This window comes from Herpailurus yagouaroundi, unplaced genomic scaffold (genome assembly GCF_014898765.1).
Source record: "Herpailurus yagouaroundi ecotype Mexico unplaced genomic scaffold, PumYag 197, whole genome shotgun sequence".
NCBI classification, from domain to species: Eukaryota; Metazoa; Chordata; class Mammalia; order Carnivora; family Felidae; genus Herpailurus; species Herpailurus yagouaroundi.
Genome location: NW_024412428.1, coordinates 1,785,063 through 1,798,606, shown reverse-complemented (window position 1 = coordinate 1,798,606; position 13,544 = coordinate 1,785,063). Strand labels below are relative to the sequence as shown.

General features: G+C 40.5%; 1 protein-coding gene across 2 annotated transcripts in view; it reads left to right on the top strand.

Annotated features, from left to right (window-relative positions):
* Nucleotides 1–13,544, top strand: part of MICU2 (mitochondrial calcium uptake 2) — a 142,795-nt gene that overhangs the window by 3,670 nt on the left and 125,581 nt on the right. The gene's annotated exons all lie outside the window — the stretch shown is intronic.

The following is a 13,544-nucleotide window of genomic DNA, read 5'->3' as shown; positions in this document are numbered from 1 at the left end:
GACCATTATTGAGATCATGACCTGAGCCAAAATCAAGAGTCGGATGCTTAACCAACTAAGCCACCCAGGTGCCTCACTCTGCATAAGCTTTTTTGTTTTTGTTTTTTCAAGTTTGATGCAATCCCACATGATAATCTTTGCTTTTGTTGCCTGTGCTTTTGGTCACATATCCAGAAAATCATCACCCAGACCACTGTCAAGAAGCGTTTTTCCCTATGTTTTCCTCTAGTAGTTCTACTGTTTGGGATCTTACATTTAAGTCTTTAATCCACTGTGGTTAATTTCCGTATATGATGTGAGATAAGCATCCAGTTTCATTTTTCTGCATACAAATATCCAATTTTCCTAATACCATTTGTTAAAGAGACTGTCCTTTTCCATCATGTATTCTTATTTTGGGGCTCTATTCTGTTCCATATGTCTATTTTTTTGGGACTATCACATTTTTTTTGATTACTATGCATTGTAGTATATCTTGAAATCAGTAAGTGTGATGCCTCCAGGTTTGTTCTTCTTGGTCAAGATTGTTTTGACTTTTCAGAATCTTTTGTAGTTCTATATGAACTTCAGCATTTTTTTTCCATTTCTGTAAAGAATGCCATTGGGATTTTGATAGGGATTACATTGAATCTGTAAATCACTTGGGTACTATGGACTTTTTTTTTTTTTTTAAGTAGGCTTTACTCCCAGCTCAAAGCCCAACCCAGGGCTTGAACGCATGACCCTGAAATCAAGACCTGAGCTGAAATCAAGAGTCGCATGCTTAACTGAGCTACCCAGGTAGTATGAACATTTTAATATTAGTATATTAATTCCTGGAATGGTTTTGAACAGTTAACGATTAAAATTAAAGGTAGGATTTATCTCTGTCAGGGTCCAGTTAGGAGACAGAAACTTAAACCAGTTATTTGAAAGGCGACATGTAATATAAAGAATGACCTGGTAAAAGAAGGTTGACTGCTAAAAGAGGAAAGAAGGACTTTAAGAGGTCCGGAAGTAGCAGGTGTCAAAAAGTAGCTACTACCTGTAAGTGAAAGGAGACTAGACAGTGTAGAAGGAACTAAGGATTTGGGAAAACTCCCCTCCAACCCTGAGGGGTTGAGCTGAGATTTAGCCTCTTTGAAGAGGACTTGGCTACCACAAAAATATAAAGACCACTATTGGTAGCTCTGGCCGGATGGCACAGGCCAGAGCCAGTCTTTGGAAGAAGCTTGTCATTGCTGGAAGGTGTATGGGGGCTGGAACTGGTCTCTAGATTCAACCCACTGAATGAGGGATGTGGCCCGAGGGTGTGGCCAGAGCTCCCGCAGAAGTAGCACCTGGAGCTACTCTTTTTTTTTTTTTTAATATCAACTTTATTGTCAAATTGGTTTCCGTACAACACGCAGAGCTCATCCCAACAGGTGCCCTCCTCAGTGCCCATCAGAGGTGGCCTGGTGGGTTGTGTGTTGGCCTGATGCCACCCCCCACAAGAGCAGCCACGGAGTCCGCCTGTAGAGCTGTTGGGAAGCTGCCCACCTGCCGGGAAGGGTCTGGCCTGAGTACGGCGTAGCCAGAGCTGCTGCACCTGCCTACTGGAGTTGATTGGAAATGGCCCTGGCTGGTCTATGAGGGCTGCTGGGCTCCAGCTCAGAATAAAAGAGGCAGAAGGCTTCCGGCCTCCGCTTTCTTGCAATGCCACTCCAGTGCTCTCTGTTGACTGAGATTAAAACTGTTCTAGCCGACCAAGGGGAAAAGTCCTCAGGGGGTTCTGTTCCAGCATCACAAAGCAGGACGGAGGAGGGTAGATTAGGCGCTGAGACAATCGATGACTCCTGTGGAGTTCAAGAGTGTTTGACCCAGGTTTCAAGGGACAGGAAAACCTCCATTTGACCACTTGTTACGAATGGTACCAGGTGGATTGCATATTGGCGTTCTATGCGTTGGAGAGGATATGTGGGCACTCGGTACCGTCCAGCGTGTCCTTTGTGTTTCTTCAGTTAGTTGTTATCAAGGAGTAAAAGAACTGAGCAAAGTGAGCTTTTCTCACATGTTGTCTCTCTAGTGCTGAACTCAGGGCCTGGCACTTAAAAGGTGTTCATTAAATGTTTGTTCAGTGTACATTTCCAAGGTTGCAAGGTACACCCTTCTCCACCAGAGGTTTCTCATGGAATTAATTATTTCTCTTTGTAACATTCCTGGTATTATGGAAACCAGTAATTAAGGTTTAGAATATTTTCATTGTAGGGGTGCTTGGGTGGCTCAGTCAGTTACGCATCTGACTCTTGGTTCAGGCTCAGGTCATGATCTCACGGTTCTGTGGGATCAAGCCCCGTGTCAGGCTCCATGCTGACAATGCTGAGCCTGCTTGGGATTCTCTTTCCCTCTCTTTGCCCCTCCCCCTAACGGGCTCTCTCTCAAAATAAATAAACAAACTAAAAAAGGAATATTTTCATTGTAGTCAAAAAAATAAAGAAGTTACGAACATTGTTGAAATTGTCATGTTTATATTATTGAGACTGATAACAATAATGATGGCAAGAAAATTAGTGAGGTCAGAGTGATCATTAATTTTATGTGTCAACTTGGCAAGGCTATGGTGCTCAGTTGTTTGGTTAAACATTAGTCTAGATATTACTGTGGAGGGGTTTTTTTAGATGCGATTCACATTTAAATCAGTAGACTGTTCAGTAAAGCAGATTACTCTCCATAGTGTGGAATGTAATCCAATCAGTGGACGCCTTAAGAACAAAGCTGAGGTTTCCTCAGAAAGAATTTGATCTCCCCCAGGCAACATAGAAACCTTGCCTGAATTTCCAGTCTCTTACCAGAAATTCTAGCCTGCCCCACAGGTTTTTGATTTGCTGTTGCCCACAATCTCATGAACTAATTCCTTAAAATAAACCCCTCACTCCCTCTGTCTCTCTTTTTCCCTTTATACATATAGGATATATGAATATCTTATTGGTCCCATTCTCTGGAGAACCCACAGATTTGGGGACTGGTGATTAGGATGCTGCTGTAACAAGTATCTGGAACCGTGGAAGTGGCTTCGGAATTGGTTACTGGGTAGAGGCAGGAAGAGTTTTGGGGCACGTGACGGCAGTGGCCTAGATTGCCTCGCAGAGACTGTTGCTACAAATGTGAATGTCATGGGTGCTTCTGGTGAGGTCTCAGATGGAGAGAGGAACACGGTAATGGAAACTGGAGCAGAGGCAGTTCCTGTGATAAAGTGGCACTTGGCCAAATCGTGTTCTACTATTTTGGGACAAGTAGAATTTGTGAGCGATAAAATTGGATATTCAGTTGAGCAGATTTCTAGCAGAGAGTTGAAGTCATGGTCCAGTTTCTCCTTGCTGTACGTAGTAAAATTTGAGAAGAGAGAGAGAGAAATTAAGGAAGAAATTATTACACAAAAGGACCGGAACTTGAAGATTTGGAAAGCTGTGGGCAGGTCTAGATTGTAAACAAATGAGAAGGATGCTCTGCAGGGAAAACTAAGCGTGTGGCTCGACAACCATTTGCTGACGAGATTAGGTGTGTTACTCCAGAATCCAGTCAACCAGCTTAGCAAAAAGGCTGCCAGGGTTAGACTGAAGGGAGCAGAGAGCCATGAAGTGAAAAGAAGGACTTGCCCAGTTCTTCAGGCACAGGCAAGAAACAGGTTGATGGAGCTGTCCAGCTGCAGACGTGTTATCTTTCCAGAAAAGACCAGAACAATTTCGGAAGCACAAAGCACCCAGCCACAGAGGATTATTCTCAAACTGTAAAATCCGGTTTGCTCTAAATTTCAGACATGCCTGGGACCCATGTCTTGGATCTCTCTTTTCAAATGGTGAAGTCTGTCCTGTGTGTGTCCCCTCGTATTTTGAAAACATAACTTGACTAGTTTCATAGGTTTACAGAACAAGTAGACTTTCACCCCAAGAAAGTCATACCCTGAGTCTCACCCAGAAGTGATTGGGAGAATTTACATGATGAGATTTAGGACTTAGTTGATGGTATTTAGATAAGACGTTGGACTTAAGGTGGCTGCTGGGCCGATTAGAACTTTGGAGGAGGTCAAGGATGAGGAGAGTGCATTTTGCATGTGAAAGCACGTGAATTTTGGAGGACCATAGGGTGGACTCTTGAGTTGAACTGTGTCCCCGCAAAATGCACATGTTGAAGTCCTGACCTCCATTACCTCAGATCTTATTTGGAAACAGGATTGTTGTAGATTTAATTAGATAAAATCAAGAAGAGATCGTATTGGAGTAGGTTGGGCCCCTGATACAGTATGTCCTTATGAAAAGGGGGAAATTTAGGTGCACACAAAGGGAGAACGTCATGTGAAGACCGGAATTATGCTGCCACGAGCTGGAGAGATGCCTTCAGAGGGAGCATGGCCTGTGGACCCCTCCATCTCAGGCTTCTGGCCTCCAGACCTGTGACACAATAAATTTCTGGTATTTAAACCACTCAGTTTGTGGCATTTTGTTTCAGGAGCCCTAGGACACAATGCAGTTAGTATTTGGTCTGACTCTAGGAGCTATGGCTTCTAGCCGTTTTCTATCAGAGAGACTTCTCAAGACCCAGAAGAGAATCAAATGGGCAGCCTTTCAGAGATCCCTTTTATATCTGCCTTCTATGTAGAAGGTAGTGCTCTGCTACTAAAACTTGAAAACACTCTTAGATTGTTAAACTAGTCATCTTTTTAGAGTTCAGCATACATCAGGTATTATAATGCCCTTGAGTTTTCCAATAAAGCTTATATTTTTAATGAGAAAATTACCAATATGAAAACCAGTCTTGTGGACCAGAAATTGGTGTTGCAGTTCAGAAAATACACATTTTAAAACCATACTATAAGAAACTTATAGTTTCAAGGTTTATGAAAAATGTGGCTTGTTGTGTGGGAGAATCACCTTGATCTTCTCAGGGGAGAAGTTACTATGTACATTGAGGTCATGTGTTGTTTTCTTGCGTAATTGCGATTATGATTTAGTTGTCAGGTCTGATTTTAATGATTTCTCATTAATTTCTTTCTCAATAATTCTCATTTCTCTTTATTGACGTTTTTTGAAATACATTTTCCTCTCTTGATGTTTTAATTTGCTTGCTTTTATTTAAGTAAAAAGAAATTAGAAGAAAGAAACGTTTTGAGAAGAGAGTGCACATGAGCAGGGGAGGGGCAGAGAGGGGGGGGAACAGAGGATCTGAAGTCGGTTCTGTGCTGACAGCAGAGACCCTGACGCGGGGCTCGAAGTCATGAACTGTGAGATCATGACCTGAGCTGAAGTTGGATGCTTGACTGACTAAGCCACCCAGGCACCCCAAAAAAACACTTTGAAGATGGATTCATATGAATATCTTTCATGCATGATGAAATGCCTTACACATGAACATATCTTAGAAGTGATGTGTGTGTGGATGTGATTTTTTGTTTAGATCCCATTTAGTAATCTTGACCTATATTTCTGGAATGATATTAAAAGTGCCTTTTAATCCTACCTCACCTTAGATTTGTGATAGAGCATTTTCAATGGTGTAAGGTAGACTGCAGCAATATTAATCTTTTAGCAATTTGCAGTACAAAACAGCATTAGCTCTTAGAAACTTTTAACTTTCTCAGAACAGTCTGGTTTTTCATGCCTTTAAGTTTCAAATTTTGACATCCATGATAATTAGTAGTTTCTGTTTTATCAGTTCCTGTTAATCATTAGGAATCCCTCCTTCTGGCTATCCTAATTATATCCATGGAGATGATGATCTTGAAGCCTACTTTAATACCTCCTTTCCTTAACTTTTCATAATGTTTTGTTTGTGCCTTCAATTAGCATTTGCATTTTCTTATGAGAAAATCTAGTGTCTAGTCTAACAGCGTTAGCCTTTAAGCTCAGAAACTATTTTTTATATTCTGACTCATAGCATTTAATTTGTTAAAATATCTGATAACTTTAAAAATCCTTATTAAAGTGGAATTAATTAGAGTGTCAGCACTCTGGTACTTATATTGTATTTCATTCTGTCTAGGACACTTTTTTTTTTTTTTTTTTTTTTACATTTTAACGTATCTGAAATTGGGATACATTTTAGAATCAGTGGTGTTTTATAATCCCTTTTGTCCAGGTGGCAGTCATGGCCTAGATGTCATTGCCTGTTATTGTGAGAATTTTTTTTATTCTACTTTTAAAGTTTTATTTATTTATTTTGAGAGAGAGAGAAAGAGAATGTCCAAAGCAGGCTCTGTGCACACTCGTGCGCTGTGAGTCCCTGACCTGAGCTAAGACCAAGAGTCGGTCGGGCTCAACCGACCGAGCCAACCAGCTCCCCCCTCCTGTGAGAATTTGTCCACATTTTTATCACTTAAATTGAGATACATTCATTGTTTGACAAAACCTTAGTCTTTAGAAGAGAAATCATGGGCATAGAAATACCTCTCAAAGAAACATGAAAGCACAGTTTCCCTCAGATCAGAAAGTGATGCTTAGGGCAGGAAAAAAAGGCAGAACAGACCAAGAGCGGTCAGAAGAAGATGCTGATTTGTCACTGGGGTCAAATCATGGTAGACTCACATAATTTGAAGATTAGCAAATATTATTACAGGATCTTCCTAAATAGGTGTCAAGATTGCCTTAAAAGTCTTTGGTCTTTTTATAGTTCACTTACTTTTTTTTAATTTTTTTATGTATATTCATTTTTGAAAGACAGAGAGAGAGCACAAGCAAGGGAGGGGCAGAGAGAGAAGGAGACACAGAATCTGAAGCGGGCTCCAGGCTCCGAGCTGTCAGCCCAGAGCCCGTTGCAGGGCTCGAACCCACGAGCTGTGAGATCATGACCTGAGCCGAAGTCGGACACTCAACCGACTGAGCCACCCGGGCACCCCTATATTTCACTTATTTTTATAACCTACCTAGAATGTGGGTTTGGAGGTGTTGTCGAGGAAAAAAGAATACGGCAGAATACCATATTCCACTCACTGTCTCACATTATAAAACTTTGTTGATGTGTTACATTAATTTTCACATAATTATTTCTATAGTTAATTCTGTTGTATAAATTTATTATAAATGCCAGATTTAATATTACTTAATAAATTTGATTTAGGTGACTTCATGTTGGGAGAAAGCAAAATGCTTCCCAGAGTGCAATTCTAAGTTTGGCTTCTTTGAATCAAAAAAAAGAAAAAAACCAAACAAACAAATCAAGATGCAAGACTCGCCGAAATTCCATTCACCTTAATAATTAAACGTCGGTTTAATTATTAGTCTCTTACATGGTCGAAGGTGGCCAGAAGGGGTAGACCTCCAGTTATAAAAAGATGTCCTGGGGAGGTACATCATGGTGACTGTAGCTGATAATACCGTATCCTACGTTTGAAGGTTGCTAAGGGAGTAGTTCTTAAAAGTTCTCATCGGAAGAGAAAAACATTGTTCCTGTGTGGTGATGGTTGCTAACGAGACTCATGGTGGTGGTCGTATCAGCGTGTGTACAGACAACAAAGCATTATCTTGTACACCTGAAACCATATGTTACGTGTCAATTATGTCTCAATTTTTTTAAAAAATTTTTCTTTAACATTATTTATTTTCAAGAGACAGTGAGAGAGCATGAGCAGGGGAGGGGCAGAGGGAGACACAGACTCCGAAGCAGGCTCCAGGCTCAGCTGTCAGCACGGAGCCCGACGCGGGGCTCGAACTCACAGACCGCAAGATCATGACCTGAGCCGAAGTCAAACGCTTAACGGACTGAGCCACCCAGGTGCTCATTTTTTACTTAGGATATTTTCAGCTTACAGTGGGATTTTTTGGGACCTCACTGCATCGTGAGTGGAGGAAGATCTGTATTTGAGTAATGGATCTACCTGTATGTAACCGATCTCCTGGAAGATAGGCCTTGGGCCTGCCACGCCTGCTCCCCTCACACCTGACCAAGGGGAAGGAGGAAGAGAGGGCCTGAGGCCAATTCGTGATTAACGGATCTAAAAGGAGAGGACTTGTAGCACGAGTAACACAAAACAACACCTTGCCTAGGATGCAGCAAGGGATAGTTTCTGGAATGTCAGAAGAGGGAGGAGGGTGCCTGGGAAAAAGCAGCTTCCGGGAAGACAAAAGTGGGTGTCCTCCCCCACTGACTTCAATGCTGTCCTTGTTGGGTTTTGTTTTCAACTGTATTTGTATGTTTACGCTGAGCTTGATACTGAATAATTTTAAATGGCTTAGAAAAATGCTGTTGTGGGTAATAATTTTTAAATGGAGAGAAAAATAGCAGATACAAGATGAAACTCTAGAAAAGACTAAAGTAATGCTGTGAGATCTTGTGTTATACTTGTGGTGAATCACAAATTTGATTTTAAATTTAGCAACAAGCTCAAAGAGGGGAACAGGCCAGTTATACGCTTCATAGTAGTCAGTTGTTTAGAAACAACTAAATCTGGGAACGGGACAGTTACCTTCTCCTGTTTCACAAAGAGAACACTGTAGCCTCGTTATAGTAATAAGTATAGCAAGAAGTTTCATATGGCAGTTTTTTATAATTCAAAGAGGAATATTTGCATAGCCAGAAAATATTAGATGGGTTTACCTTTACAGTTTAGTCTTTTTTAATGTTTGTTTATTTTTGAGAGAGTGCGAGCAGGGGAGGAGCAGAGAGGAGGAGACGGAATCCAAAGCAGGCTCCAGGCTCTGAGCTGTCAGCTCAGAGCCCAGTGCGCGGGGCTCGAACTCCCAAACCGTGAGGTCATGACCTGAGCCGAAGTCGGATGCTTAACCTACTGAGCCACCCAGACACCCCTATGGTTTAGTCTTGAGAAAACCTTTCAAGGAGGGAGTGCCCACTTAAGTCTGCTGCTGCTGAGATGATGAGAACACATAGTTGGGCTTTGGATGTGGCAGTTGGGAAGGTGTTGGTGACTTTGACAAGAGGAATTTCAGTGAACTACTGGGGGGAGAAATTTAATTGGAACGTATTAAGAAGAGATGGTTAAGGAAGGAAACAAAGGATATGAATAGAGATACTTCTTTCTAGAAGTGCTGCTCTGAAGGATATTCAAGAAGATACTCTGACAGGTGTGAGGTGGTACCTCATTGTGGTTTTGATTTGTGTTTTCCTGATGATGACTGATGTTGAGCATGTTTTCATGTGTCTGTTAGCCATTTGGATGTCCTCTTTGGACAAGTGTATATTCATGTCTTCTGCCCATTTCTTAACTGGATTATTTATTTTGGGGATGTTGAATTTGATAAGTTCCTTAAAGATTTTGGATACTAGCCCTTTATCCGATACGTCATTTGCAGAGATCTTCTCCCATGATGTAGGCTGCCTCTTAGTTTTGTTGATTGTTTCCTTCGCTGTTCCGAAGCTCTTTATCCTGAAGAAGTCCGCAATAGTTCATTTTTGCTTCTGTTTTCCTTGCCTCTGGAGATGTGTCTGGTAAGAAGTTGCTACAGCCAAGGTCAAAGAGGTTACTGCCTGTGTTCTCTCCTCTAGGGTTTTCATGGTTTCTTGTCTCCCATTTAGGTCTTTCATCCGTCTTGAATTTATTTTTGTGTATGATGCGAAGGGGCACAGGCGCCCCAATGTTTACAGCAGCACTATTAACAACAGCCAAATCGTGGAAAGAGCCCAAATGTCCATCAACAGAAGAATGGGTAAAGAAGGTGTGGCATGTATATAACTGGAATATTAACCTTCACGAAGAACGAAATCTTGCCATTTGCATCAACTTGGTTGGAACTAGAGTGTATTATGCTAAGCAAAATAAGTCAGAGAAAGACAAATACCGTATGATTTCACTCACATGTGGAATTTAAGAAATAAGACAGATGAACATAGGAAAAGAGAAGGAAAAATAAAATAAAGGCAGAGGGAGTCAAACCATAAGAGACTCTTAACTTTGGAGAACAAACTGAAGGTTGCTGGAGGGGAGGGGAGTGGGGGGAAGGGCTAAACGGGTGACAGGCATTAAGGAGGGCACTCTTTGTGAGGAGCACTGGGTGTTACGCGGAATTGATGAATCACTGAATTCTCCTGAAACCAGCACTACACTATATATTAACTAACTTGAATTTAAATAAAATTTTGGAAAGGAAAAAAAAGACACAAGATATCAGACCAAGGTCAGGTTTTGTTTTTGTTTTCAGATGTGAGACAGTAGATGAGATTTGAATGCTGATAGGATGACATAATAGGGAGGCAAAAATTGTTTACAGATCTGTGAGGGATAATTATAGGTTGAAGTCTTTTGAGAAGGGAAGTTGTGTGGAGTCAAGACCACAAGTAGAAAGGTTGGACTTTGACAGCAAAAAAGATTCTTCTGTTGTAACAGGAGTGAAAGCAAAGGGTTTGGTTAGACCTAGAAGCTGGCTATAGACCGAATTCCCACTTTCCTTCTATGAAAAAACAGACAGGCAAAAGGAGCCTGATTGTGAACGGCTCTGGAAAGATGGGCCATGTCAGAGGGATCTATACTAACTGCTACGGGAGAGAAAAACCCCTAGAGACAATGGGGAGGGCATAACCGAGTTCATGAAGAAGGAGAGCTTAGCAACCACAGTCATGGTGACTACAGGACTAATTTGCCACAAAATTCTAATGGCTTTCTCTTAGTGGGTTTTTCCAGTGTGGCTAAAAGGAATACCTGATAAGTTATTTTGAAGAAAACTCGGTATTATGATTTTAGTGTAAGTAGTATACTGCATCATGGCATTAAATTTTAAAATATTAAAGTCTAAAATAGTAAGAGAACACCAAAGATGTTTTGTTTTCCTTTGATAATATTTAAATTCACACTTGAACTCGTATTTTACATTTTGTGTGTACAACCCGACTAAAACAAATGGTCACAAATTTTAAATAAAAGCAAGGAACATAGATCATGTTTAAACAGTCAAAAATATATATTAATTGAGGAGTGAATTTGCAAGTTTCATTAAATGTAATGCATTTCTATCATATACCAGTGAATAATTTACAAACCCCAATAATGTAATTAATACAGTGGAGCTGTTTTAACTTGCTGTGACAACCCTACTCAATTCATAAAAAAATTGGTGTTGCTTTCTTTTATTCTAGGTTGTCTGACTACATTTGTGGTGAAAAGAGAGTAAAAGACATTAATAATACCATTAGCAGTGGGTAAAACTTGAACTTACTGGGGTGTACTTGGATTGGAGTATATTTGTGTGCAGTGCCTTGGGTTTAGTGATAGTACATTTAAAATTGGTATGCCAAGGGCAGTAAACTTTACAGCAACATACAGGAGTTTAATAACCGTGAAACGTTGAAAGCCCAATGAAAACTAAAGCTTTCTTTAGTCAACAGTAAAGCAAGAATGCAGACATTTTTATTCTTTATTGCCTCAGGTAAAAATGTCTCTAGAAACAGATAAGTGATGACAAAGCTTTGATGTTAATAAACCCAAATGGAAGTAAAAAATCAAAGTGTGTAAATAGCTAGATTATGAAAAGAAAGATGACAAAGTTATACCCTGCAATTAGATGTAATTTGTGCTTTTGGCATAGCTATTTGTCCTACATGAATGAGAGGTTGTCTTACTCTCCTTCCTTGAATAATGGGAGGACAGTACTTACATATCCTACTGTAAATCTTTTGTGGTACTTGTCTGGGGGGGGGGGGGGGGCAAGAAAGAAAGAAAAACAAATTGTATATCAAAGCAGAAGTGTATTTTAATCTTTCTTTTGCAGTTACGTTTAGCTGAACCCAAGTGAAAAATCCCTAATGCTCTTATTCAATCAAACATATGTTCTAGTAGATAATGTATACAAATTAATGTTCTTGTTATTGTGCCTTTGGAGTTTTATGAGTTACAGCAGTGCATAAACGCCTCTCAAGCCACCAATAGTAGCAATATATGAATTAAAAGTTGAATAGGATTGAATGAGATAAGATGGTTAAATGTTTCAGATTATAAACAATTTCATTGTAGAAATAATACATAACCACATATTTAAGTACAGCCTGGTCCATGTGGAAAATTTTTGTTGGCATGAAAAAATTTTTGTGGAAAATTTTTGTTGGTATGAAAGTTCCATGAATGTGTGATGTGTAGAATAAAAGTTGTGATTACTGTTAAGAAATACAGCCTTGTAAAATCTTTTTTTTTCTTTTTTTTAATATGAAATTTATTGTCAAATTGGTTTCCATACAACACCCAGTGCTCATCCCAGCAGGTGCCCTCCTCAATACCCATCACCCACCTCTCCTCCCTCCCACCCCCCCATCAACCCTCAGTTCTCAGTTTTTAAGAGTCTCTTATGTTTTGGCTCCCTCCCTCTCTAACCTTTTTCTTTCCTTCCCCTCCCCCATGGTCTTGTTAAGTTTCTCAGGATCCACATAGGAGTGAAAACATATGGAATCTATGCTCTGTATGACTTATTTCACTTAGCATAACACTCTCCAGTTCCATCCACGTTGCTACAAAAGGCCGTAATTTCATTCTTTCTCATGGCCAAGTAGTATTCCATTGTGTATATAAACCACAATTTCTTTATCCATTCATCAGTTGATGGCCATTTAGACAGCCTTGTAAAATCTTAAATTTATCCACATGTATATGGTATGATTTATGTATTCTGTACTAGAAACTTTATACCTGTGTTTCCTATTGGCACGTGAGTTCCAAGCATCTCCCTCTTCTGGTCCTCATGACTTGGCTGGTGTCTACCCTGGTAATGCAAACCGTTTTTTGAATTAGACATGATAGGGGCTCCTGGGTGGCTCAGTCGGCTAAGCATCCGACTTCGGCTCAGGTCATGATCTCGCGGTTTGTGAGTTTGAGCCCCATGTTGGGCTCTGTACTGACAGCTCGGAGCCTGGAGCCTGCTTCGGTTTCTGTCTCCCTCTCTCTCTGCCCCTCCCCCCCCCCCCATAAACATTAGACATGATAAAAACCTAAAATAGGAAAGTACAATATTTTTTTCATAAATTGTTTTAGATATTTCAAAGCAGAATATGAGTGACTTTTAAATCTGTTTGGGAATATCCTGTCCTTTTTCTCATTTGCTAGTGTATTTAATTAGAAGATAATACATAAGAAATTATTAGTGGGTTGATTTCTATGTGTGCAGTGTAAATACCAAGAGATCAAATCACACTATTAACGATGTTTTAAAGACAAATTATTTTCCAGTTAATGTGGTCAGAGCCCTACTGTGGCTTCTTCCCCTGATCAGACCCACAGTCCTGGGGAGTTGTGGAATGCTTGGAATTGCTCCGATGTTAAAGTCCGTGTTAGGAGACTGCTGTTGTGGTATAGTACTGCCTTTTTTTTTTTTTTTTTTTTTTTTTTTTTAATGTTTAGGTTTATTTATTTTTGAGAGGGCACAGGTGGGGGAGGGGCAGAGAGAAGGGACAGAGGATCTGAAGTGGCTCTGGGCTGACAGGCTGACAGCAGTGAGCCTGATGTGGGGCTCGAATTCAGGAACCACGAGACCGTGACCTGGGCAGAAGTCTGGACGCTCAACCAACTGGGCCACCCAGGTGCCCCTTAGTACTGCTTTGATGTGTTGCTTCAGTGTGTGTCCCGTGGCTGTGACTGCAGATACTGCAGAGGAAAAAGAGTG